The sequence below is a fragment of the Amphiprion ocellaris genome, chromosome 3 (genome assembly GCF_022539595.1).
Source record: "Amphiprion ocellaris isolate individual 3 ecotype Okinawa chromosome 3, ASM2253959v1, whole genome shotgun sequence".
Classification (NCBI taxonomy): domain Eukaryota; kingdom Metazoa; phylum Chordata; class Actinopteri; family Pomacentridae; genus Amphiprion; species Amphiprion ocellaris.
In genome coordinates, this window is record NC_072768.1 from 27,052,041 (window position 1) to 27,063,766 (window position 11,726).

At 39.3% G+C, this 11,726-nt stretch overlaps 1 long non-coding RNA gene across 1 annotated transcript; it reads right to left on the reverse strand.

Annotated features, from left to right (window-relative positions):
• Positions 1-3,313: 3,313 nt before the first annotated feature.
• Positions 3,314-4,619, reverse strand: LOC129347844 (uncharacterized). The gene is made up of 3 exons (XR_008600131.1): positions 4,276-4,619; positions 3,579-3,608; positions 3,314-3,488 (listed from the first exon to the last, which is right to left on the reverse strand). It is a non-coding gene; the product is annotated as an uncharacterized LOC129347844 (long non-coding RNA).
• Positions 4,620-11,726: the final 7,107 nt, after the last annotated feature.

The following is an 11,726-nucleotide window of genomic DNA, read 5'->3' on the forward strand; positions in this document are numbered from 1 at the left end:
ACGTGTGTAGGCAACACTACAGCAGCGATCCCCAACCACCGGTCTGTGGCCCGTACCGGGTCGCACAGAAAGAAAAAATTATTTCTGGATTTCCGGCCCGCCGCGCGCACACACACACACTCCCCGCCCGTCGCAGCCGGGCTGCTTTCCTGCGTCCGCAGGCGAGGGGAAGGCGGCGGGCCGCGGCGGGTGGGGAATGGGAGCGCAGGAGGGAACCGGAGCTCCCGACCCGCCGGTTGTTTTGGCTCCGGAAGCCCGTGCCCTCCTCCGAAGATGCTGTCGGCCCGGTCCCGTCAGCAGGGAGTGTGGTCCGGGAAGCCCCGCTGCCCGCTGACAGTGGTAGTGGAGGAGACAGTAACCTCCAGGACAGGGAGGCTGTCTGTCTGCCTGGACCTCCTGTCAGACTCTAGAGTTTTCCCTGGGAAATGATCCGGGTGTTTTGATTAATTGTTGTAAAATTAGTGGTGAATTGTTTATATAAACGTTTTAGTAAAAATAAATAAGCCTCCCATTTATCATTTTTTCTGTAGTTATATTGTCTAAAATTGTGGAGAATATTTAAAGCTTAAAATGAAGTGTTTTTAGAATCTTTAAATGTATTCTTTTTGTCTTTTTGTTTTGTTTGATTTACAAAGTAAACACTACGTTATCAACCATACATTAAATTGCAACATTCCATAATACATAAAAGTCTCAGAGGCACTTCACTAGAACTTACTAGAATTTACTCACTAACTTTTGTTTTAATGATGGCAGCTAAAGAAGCCTTTAAGTTCCTCAAGTTAGTGACTGTTTTGTAATGCAATTTGCACTTTTATTTACTACAAAGACGTGTTGGAACAATTTATTTTATTTTATAAGAACAGTAAATGTTTAAAAGTTTAAGTATTATTAAAGAGTTTATTTAAATACAAACAGTGGGTTTTTTTCTTTCATAATGTCGATAATCGTGAATAATCGTAAAATCACAATATTTCCTTCCACAATAATCGTGGCTCAAAAAATTGAAATCGTGACAACCCTAGTTACAAATCACTATTATCTGCAACACTTCAGAAAAATCAGGCAGGCCTGCGGTGGAACCACAACAAAGCAACATTCCGACTGCATAGTTGGTGCCTAGGCTGCATACATTATTGGCAACATGCACAGCCGTAACAGCAGGGAATCTACATTTCACCAGGTCTTTCAGATCATCCTTAAGCACATCTAAAGAGACCTCTGTTGTTTTTGTGACTACAAGTGATGGTTTGACAGGATGTGATTGATGGTATGCAACCATGAGCTGATGTTTATTTGCAAGGGACAGCAAGATATTTCTGAAACAACCAGTGTGTCTGACCACCTTCTTGAAAAAGCTGTGTTTGGCCTCAAACCTCATTGTCCAGAGGGCAGCTAGGGGGCCAAATTTCCGAATGAGCTCAGGATAGTGCTCAAGGAAATGGTGCTTGGGAAGGAGCTTATGCTGGGGGAAAACATCAAGAAATCTGCTTTGGTGTTCTGAAATGATGCTGTCGAGATAGCAAATGCTTTCTTCTGTATGGACTGGAGACATGACAAGTTCCACAATGTTTTTCAATGTCATCAGCATCTGCCATACAGGCTCTTGTTCAGGTACTTTTAAGCCTACAATCAGAGGCAAAAGCCGTAATAAGCACCAATTTTCATGTGCATGCCCCCTATTGGTTTTCGAGTCGAAAGGTTGGCAGGAATGAGATGAGGGCGATTTGTTTTATTACTCCACTTGTATGGGAAATTGCTAATGGCAGCATTCAGTTCCATGAGAGAAAAGTATTTTTTCTTCAACAAGTTATCAAATGCCAAAGCCAGTTCCACTGGAACAATGCCCTCCAGCAGATCATGTAAAACATCTGGAGGGTAACCAGATGTCACATGAAAATGTTCAAGTTTTTCTGACAATGCACACTGTTTTTTTACACCATAACAAGGTGTGTGATCTGGACTAGACACAGCTGTCTGTACGTGCAGTGCATGCTGATCTTTGGTTCGTGGATGAAAAGACCCAGATCTCACTTCATCGGACTGAAACCTGGATCGCTCCCCAACACAAAATCGGCAGACGTATGACCCTGCAAAGTTTTCAACAAATCCTGCCACAGAGTGCGCCCCCAAATTATCTGCCACCACACTGACCACAGTCCCTTTAATGGCCTTCCCTAATGCGGGAACAAAAATACCATCTGTCTCCAAGCTATGGATATCTGTTAACAGTGGCTCTAAAACTTGCTGGAATCCAAACTGCTTGGTGTCTTCAGCCTTACACAGAATTGCAAAGTAGATTGATGTCAGTGTGGAACGTAACTCCACTGGAATGTTTCCCAACACCCAATAGACACCTGTGATTTTGTGCTTCTTTCTAGATGTTCCAAGAGGATTACATACCTCAAAGTCATCAATGTACAAGATAAGACACACTCTGTTTTCCTCAACAGAGAAAAACTCATTTTTTTGATAGTGAGATCCATCACGAAATGTCTGGTACTTAAAGTCATTTTCAGATTTGTTTACACCTTCAAATTTCAAATGTGTTTTCTTGAAAAGACTTGCCGAGGACCTGCACCAAAGAGGGCAAGATTGGGACATACTGGAAGGTATTGTCACCTTTCTTATCAAGTATGTGTTCTTCCGGTTCAACAACTGAAAAATGCTTCTTTATGAATTCTCTTCTCTTGTATGAAGTTGTGAAAGGGCCACCTGTCCCCAAGGCAGTACTTATAGGGTGTGTCTCACAAATATTTTTCACTAAATCTGAGATAATGGCATGATCCAGATCACAATTATGGCTTTTCAAGGTTGACAAGACCACATCTCTTACAACTGGACCAGATGCAGATGTGGATATAAACTGAAGCTCATCTACTATTTCATCAATGCATTTGTTTGGGACATTAAACATGCTTTCCAACTTTAAAAAGAGATGGCCAAATTTCTTCTTTATATCTTGAAACAACTCCTGTGGTTCCACATCCCAAAGCTCTAAGTTCTCTTGCACACAGGTCTCATCCTGAGCAAACATGGGCTCATGAGGTTGGCTTTTTAATACTTCAGTTTTAAAATCTTCAAGGGTGTGGGGCTGGTGTTTTCTGTGTCTATGTGTAGCAAAAGTGGTATACACAGTAGTACTGAAGTTGCAGTTTTTGAAGACACATGCAACTGCTTCAAACTTCCTTAAGTGTTTTCCAAGATGCTCAAAATACTGCTTCTCTGAATCAAAAAAACCCGAGAAGCAAAGTAGACAAGTAAAAGAAAGAGGTCCACTGTGTGTGACCATCTCCACATGGGATCGAGACAAATGGATCTTAAGAGCATTAAATGTTTTAAACGAGCAAGGGCAACTAGTGTGAAGACAAGGGACTGACGGGCTGCTACCACCATTTCCATGCTTTAGTCTGTAGTGTTTGAACAAGCCTAACCTCTTCTCTGACTTAAAGCTACATATTTTACACATCCATCTCATGTTGTGGCACCTGAAACATACAATTTAAACACCTCAAAATGAAATCAAACAGCAACAAATGAAGAAATGATGTGACAAGTTAAACCTAATCTGATCTTACCTTGTGTCAACAGTCAGAAGTTCCTATATTCTGCAATTTAAAAAAAAAAGGTAATTGTAAGGATGAGTTTTAAGTCATAATATCTTTTGGGTTTGGACCCATCCATCAATAAATATATTCTTTAGGTTTTCATCATACCACTTCAGTTACGGACAAATTTTATATTCCCCATGAACATCAATAACCTGTATTCGTCTCTTCATGTGTCAGAACACACAGACAGAGTCTGACACTCAGACAGATATAACCTTGCAATATGCACAAATAGATATAGTTTCATGACCGTTTACAGTGCACTAACTCTAACCATGTTAGAGTTAGAACTGTCAAGATTCATATTTAAGGTGATGACATGATGCTCTCAGAAGACAGGGGACACAGAACAAGAGCCAGCAGACATATTTTCACAACCCATCACACAGACAGACATGCACCTTGACACAGAGTTAATCCAGCATGCATCCATTGTACATTTGTAACTGCTCTATAATAAATACCATAATACCCAGTCTGATATTCAGGATTCATAGTTCATTAAACATCTCACAATTGTCAATATCACATGGTGTTAATTGATAACAGTTATCAAAATGCCTTCCACTTAATTTGTAATAACTAAAGGATGCACATTGATATTTCATTTTTTAAATTTACATATCATATATTACAAATTATGTGTAAATTTTTTTTATATTACCTGTAGGGCCAGTTGTCTTGTTTTTTAGTCCAAAGTTGTTGCTATTTGTGCATACAAAGGCTGATTCTCCTCACGCTCCTAAAGACTGTTGTGACTTCCTGTTCAAGTCTAAAAGGAAAACAGAAATATAATAACAAGAAGAAGTGTCTCACTTTAAATAGTGCTGTGTTGAAAATTCATCAAACAACAGAAAGTTACATTCCCTAACAAGTACATAACATAACTTGCTGGTTAGACAGGTGTAACTGCTGGTGTATGTGATGTGACATTATTGTTACACAACAGTTTACAAAGTTAAAGTTATTGAAAGTAGATCATAATAATTATAACAAGAATAAGCAAAAACAGATCTCCAAATTTATAGTACAGACAACAGAAATCAGAAAATATGCCTCATTAGGTTTCTGACTCAAACATGCATACAATGTAAAAGTGGAGCCCAACTACAAAAATCATAATAATTCCCCAAATTTTTACCCGATATTCACACGGTTTTGTTTTTTTTAAAAACGGCTGACATATTTATGAAACAGGACGTTCTCACACATTAAAATACATGCTTTCATGTTGAAATACAAATATTTGGTATGACATAAATGTATATTTTTACATTTTACTAAAGAAAGAATTTGACTGTTAATTTCAATTTATGTTTATATTTGTATTTCATTCATATAAATAGTTTTAGCTTGTGATGCCCAAACTATAAATGACCAGACTTTCACTGTCTTGACATTCAGTTGAAGTTAAAACTGAACCAAAACCTTTACTTGTTAACTCAGACTTCTTCTTTCTCGCTGAAGAAACAAAAACCTACAGGAGTTATTAGGTGCATACTAGTATAATGGTAACAATTCAGACCTATGTTTATGTTAGTTTCAACCTTAGGCAGTTAGTAATTATTTTAACTTTATAGCTGAATTAAACTAAACAGATCAATAGTTTCCTTGAGTTATGTTCATGATTGAAGTATTGCCTTTTAATTTTAAATTTTAATAGGAAAAGAATGCTTTAAAAATATGCCTACAAGTTGTCTTAAATACTATGTTTTCTATAAAAACATCCTCAATTAATTGATTATTAAACTCTTCCTTATACTCATCTTTAAAACTGGATGTTTAACTTTTACCACAAAATAGAATGGAGTTGATAATTGATCTTTAAAGAAATAAAGAATATACAGTATTTTAAATTACTACCAAAACAATAAAAATTAAAATGCCTTTTTTTCTTAACAATCGATAAAAATAAGTTAGCATGTGTATTTTATTGCTCCTTCAGTGTGACAACGGGGCTTGTATAAAAACCTAACAAAATAAATACTGAAAATTACACCAAAAAACAAGAGTTGTACTGTTAACTGACGGTGCAGTGGAGAGACACACCCAATATGGCTGCTACGCTCCTTTACCGCCAGCACCTGCAGCGTCTATGTATCTATCATGTCTGGGCAATTTGTTATTTTTTTTTCTGTACACCGAGTATCATATAACAATGGCATTCACTTGTTCCAGCCAGCAACATGTTTACAACACCTCGCTCTGATAAAACATGGCCTAATGTAATGGGACATTTCTGGAGGAAAAGGACATACCGCGTGTCGGAAAGGTTAGTTAGCTAGCTAGCAGGAAAAGACACTCTTTACTTGCCCCGCTGCCGCTGCTCTCACTGCCGAGAAACTGACTTTTTAGGTAGGTGAGCCAACAGGAACGTACAAAGTTTGTTTTGAAACTTACCTTCATTGTCCCGTATTCACTTTCTTCCATCTGCAAAGCCTGGTAACGATGTGGATGAACGTCTGGAAAAACCGTTCAAATGTGGGGCGGGGCTCTGACGTCATGCTCCGAAAGCAGAGAAGGTTGCCAGATTCACTGATGTTACTCAATTACATTTTACTCGAAAATATCAACTAATAAAGGCAATGAGCTGGTAAAGTGAATATTACTTGTATTGAAGGATTCAATTTACATATAAAAATGAATACACATGATTACAAACAATTACCAAGTAATGCACTACGTGAAAAACTTCTATTTTAAAGTAAAAACACTGAATTGATATTTTTTAGTAGAATTTTTATAGATTATTGAAGTAATAATTACAAAGCCAAAAAAATCATTTTTTTCAGCTGACTATCATTGAACAGATATATAAATTGAAAGCTGAAAGTAATGAATAAATGTTAAACTATAGAACTTAATCAATGAATAAATAGCTCTAAGCAAAACAGTTACAATTTAATTGGATGCCAATGTCCACTTTTGGATAATAATTAGGTATTTAAAAAGAATTAAAATGAGTCAAATTAACACATTTCAGTCCATAAGCTGAAATGTAACTGATCTCCTTTTACAATAACAAAGCAAACATGATCCACATACAGGCAAACTGACCTCATGCTCATGAATGTTATCTGTGTGAAAAAAAATCTGAATATATAAGTTGTCGTTAATTTGCAGTCAAACTGGACTGGGCATTTCAAGCACTGGTGTTGGGACATTGATTGTACACCTCCACTACAATTTAGCTTCCTCACAGAAGGAGCTTGTATGATGTTAAGCTCATCATCAATAAATAAATAAAAAGGAAAATTTTCTCTTTGCTTTTCCCTTTTCTCTTTTTTCTTTTCTTTTTCCATTTTGTCATTGTCTTTTCCGTTTTAATCCGTGCATGGTTCGCTCATTCGTTTTTCCGTTTCAAAATAAAATGAGAAAAAACAAATAATTGATCTATTTTTTGTTTTTTCGTTAAAAAATTAAATTCAAAAAAACAAAAAGTAGAGAAAGAAAAAACACTGCGTTTTTACAAATTCAGGGTTTAACCAAAAGAAAAAACGTTTTCCCATTTGGAAGCTGCCGGCAGAACCGGAAATGAAAGCCATAACTCGTGGCGACTGGACTTGACACTTCTCAGTCCCGAACTCCGCACCACTTACTGTGAAAACAGCGGAGACATGTTTGTCTTATTTAGAGGAAGCAGACGCATCACACTGAGAACTCGTGATCTCAGTGTGAACAAAATCGCTTTAATATTCCAAGTAAATATTTTTAAGTATTAAAATGTGAGGAGCTCTGGCGATTCCAGTTTAATCAGGTGAACTGGTGATAGTTTCCGTCTCCAGATGTTTTGTCCTCAGATTCCTCTGGACCAGACCCGGCTTTGTGTGAAATAGAGATACTAGATAAAGAAGACCTGCCGAAAAAAGTCGGCATCACTACTTAATAAAGTCTGTATCCATGTAAATATCACCTACAGATAGTAAAATGAAATGTGCTGGCCGAAATAAAAAATTTTTTAAAAAAAACGTATTTTTTATGAACGCTGAGAGGAAACGATGGAATCCAGAGATAAAACTAGAGACCACAGTCTGACTCATCATGCCACCGATCAGTCTGATAAACATCCCGCTTCATCCACATAGATCTTTGTCATCCTGCCAGGCGTTGAACACCTGGTGATTGTTCAGGAAACATGCCCAGGTTAACTGTAGATAATCACAAATTAACACAGGCTGCCTGGTTAATAACGAGCCACAAAACTTCTCACCAAAAAAACCCACAACATAGAAGGACGTCCACTGCTGTGTGTTAGTCTGAGTTCAGATCCAGAGCAGAACTTCAGGTTTAACTCGGGTTTGTTCTCAGAAACACTCAGACCCTCAGCAGCCTCCCATCAGAACAACATGCAGCAGAACATCAGCTGGATCTGATAAAATACATCAGAACAACACGCAGCAGAACATCAGCTGGATCTGATAAAATACATCAGAACAACACGCAGCAGAACATCAGCTGGATCTGTAAAATACATCGGAACACGCAGCAGAACATCAGCTGGATCTGATAAAATACATCAGAACAACACGCAGCAGAACATCAGCTGGATCTGTAAAATACATCAGAACACGCAGCAGAACATCAGCTGGATCTGATAAAATACATCAGAACAACACGCAGCAGAACATCAGCTGGATCTGTAAAATACATCAGAACACGTAGCAGAACATCAGCTGGATCTGATAAAATACATCAGAACATCAGCTGGATCTGATAAAATACATCAGAACATGCAGCAGAACATCAGCTGGATCTGATAAAATACATCAGAACACGCAGCAGAACATCAGCTGGATCTGATAAAATACATCAGAACATCAGCCGGATCTGATAAAATACATCAGAACAAACTGAGACCACGTTGTTAAAACAAGTCACTCAGAAAACAATAAAAACACTTTCAGTCCTCCGTCCGAACTGTCATTTCAGAGCACGTTAACCAGTGACAATATTAAATAAAAATGGAAGGGATCCGATCTGGGCAAAACAAACAATATATTTGTGAGTTGTGTCTTTCCAAAAACTCTGGCTGGTTTGGCAATGGCAAAAAGATACTTTTAGAGACGTGGCAGAGGAAGACTAGAATACGTCCAGTACTGCAGTCTGTGATTAAACTACGCAGGCAGTTTGTGTTATATTTTTGTAATCCTTTTTACATCCTTGTGAAGATGTTTATCGGACTGATCGGTGGCATGATGAGTCAGACTATGGTCTCTAATTTTATCTCTGGATTCCATCGTTTCCTGTCACCATTCATGAAAATACTTGTTTTTTATTTCTCCAGCATGTAATATTCTGACAAGAATATGTATTATTTTGCCTTATGCATCATTTAATTATAAATGTAGCCACCTAATTGGATAATGGTGTCACATGGTTAAGGAAGCACTGTATTGTGACGTATTAACTCCACCTACCTGTTTTGCTGTACTTCTTACAAGCTCTGCTTAGTAAAGCGCCTTTTCTCTCCTGCTAAACGTAATACCTGCCTCCCTCGTTTATGTACACACTGTACACCCTCAGAAGCACAACATGGTGTCAGAGTAAACGTGAATCAGAAAGAAGATGGACAACTCCGGAGTCTCTTCGCCCCGCATGGACTGGGATGCGAAAAACTTGCCCGAAGCATGGCGAAAGTTTAAGCAGCTCGTTGGGCTAATGTTTTCAGGACCTCTAAAGAAGAAAGAGGAAGACGAAAAATGCAGCTATCTTCTACTCTGGGTCCGAGAAAAAGGCAGAGACATTTACAACACTTGGACGCTAACTGAAGACGAACGTAAGGCATTACAAACGTACTATGATCGCTATGAAGCCTATGTCATGCCTAAGAGCAACGTTATATTTGCACGCTACAAGTTTAATGAAAAAGTACAGGGACAAAATGAGCCTTTTGATCAGTTTGTGATGGAGCTCAGGCTGTTAGTAAAAGACTGCAACTATGCTAACAGTGAAGAAATGATACGAGACCGCATTGTTTTCGGTATACGCTCTCCACGAGTCAGAGAGAAGCTGCTCGATGCTGGATCAGACTTAACCCTTGACAAGGCGATAGACGTTGTCCGTTCTTATGAAATTGCACAGGAGCAACTCAAAACCATATCAGGCGGCAGCAGTGAACAGTCGGTGCATGCAGTTATCCGACAGCCACCAAAGACACCGCCATGGAAACCGCGCCGATACAACAAAACAAATGGCGGCGCAGCAAGTTTCGCCAAAGCCGATGGTGACAAAAAGTTCAAAAGCATGTGTGACTACTGTGGTAATAAAGCACATACTCAAAAGGAGAATTGCCCAGCAAAAGGCAAACAGTGCAAAGTATGTAATAAATGGAACCACTCTGCAAAAGTATGTCGCTCCAAACAAAGGAAAGCAGTACACACAGTAAGTGAAAATGAACCAGACAAGTACACAGACGACGAGGATTTGTTTATTGACGCGGTCACACGGGATGATGACAACAAAGACAAAGAACAAGTTTTTGCAAATATTCTGGTTGGTCCTAACAAAAGTGCAGTAAGATTTAAGTTAGACACCGGTTCCTCTGCCAATGTAATTCCTACAAGCGTTTTCAGAAAGTTAGGAATAGAGCACACTCTGCAACCCCCATCTCGCCCACTTTACGGCTACGGAGGTGAGCCGTTGGCAGTGAAAGGCAAGTTTAACATTGAATGCCAGTACAAAGACTGTAAACTACCCCTGAAAGTATATGTAGTTGACGCACCACCAGTGCTGGGACTGAAAGCATGTCTTGACTTTAAGCTCATAAAGCTGATTATGTCTGTCTCAAACACTCCAGGCATGACAATAATGGATGAGTTTTCTGATGTTTTTACAGGAATAGGACTATTTCCTGGTGAATGCACAATTCATATTGACCCTAATGCTGTCCCAGTGATACATCCACCAAGACGTGTACCTCTTGCTCTGCGTGACCGTCTCCTGGATGAGCTGAAAAATATGGAGAAACAGCAAATCATCACTAAGGTCACAGAACCTACCGAATGGGTAAACTCAATGGTTGCAACAGAAAAGCCACGTACAGGCAAGCTCAGAGTCTGTTTAGACCCGAAGGATCTCAACAAAGTGATTAAGCGCCCACATTATCCGCTGCCAACTCTTGAGGACATTACATGCAAACTAGCAGGAGCCTGTTACTTCAGTGTAATGGATGCTAGGTCTGGATATTGGGCAATAAAGCTAACAGAAGAGTCATCAAAGCTAACCACTTTTAACACTGTGTTTGGCAGGTACAGATTTTTGCGCCTACCATTTGGACTCAAATCATCACAAGATGAGTTTCAGCGCAAAGTGGATGAGACCTACGAAGGTCTGGAAGGTGTCACAGCCATAGTTGATGATGTTCTCATCTATGGCAAGAGTAAAGAAGAGCATGACAAAAACCTTCGTGCAATGCTGCAACGCTCGAGAGAACAAGGAGTCAAGCTTAACCCTGACAAAAGCATAATATGCGCAACAGAAGTCAGTTACTTTGGACATTTAATCACCAAAGATGGAGTCAAACCGGATCCAGCTAAGATCAAAGCCATCAGAGATATGGAGCCACCAAAAGACAAAGGTGAGCTGGAGACTATTCTTGGCATGGTTAATTATCTGTCAAAGTTCGCACCTATGCTGTCAGACGTCAACGCTCCACTTCGACAGCTACTTAAAGAGACTAGTGAATTTGTCTGGGATGCACAACATGACAGAGCATTTCAGAAAATGAAAGAACTGATAACACGTGAACCAGGACCTGTTCTCGCATACTACGACCCCAAAAGGGAACTCAGGTTGCAAGTCGATGCTTCCAAATGTGGACTAGGTGCAACCATAATGCAAGACGGAAGACCCATAGGATATGCGTCCAGATCGCTCACAGACAGTGAAGTAAACTATGCACAAATCGAGAAAGAGCTTTATGCAATCTTGTTTGGATGCAAACGCTTTCACCAATATGCATATGGACGTCATTGTGGAAAGTGACCACAAACCTCTTGAATCCATATTGCGTAAGCCACTCACTGCAGCACCCCCCAGGTTGCAAAGAATGATTCTTCAGCTGCAAAGGTACGATGTCACTATCACACACAAGTCTGGCAAAGACATTCCTCTCGC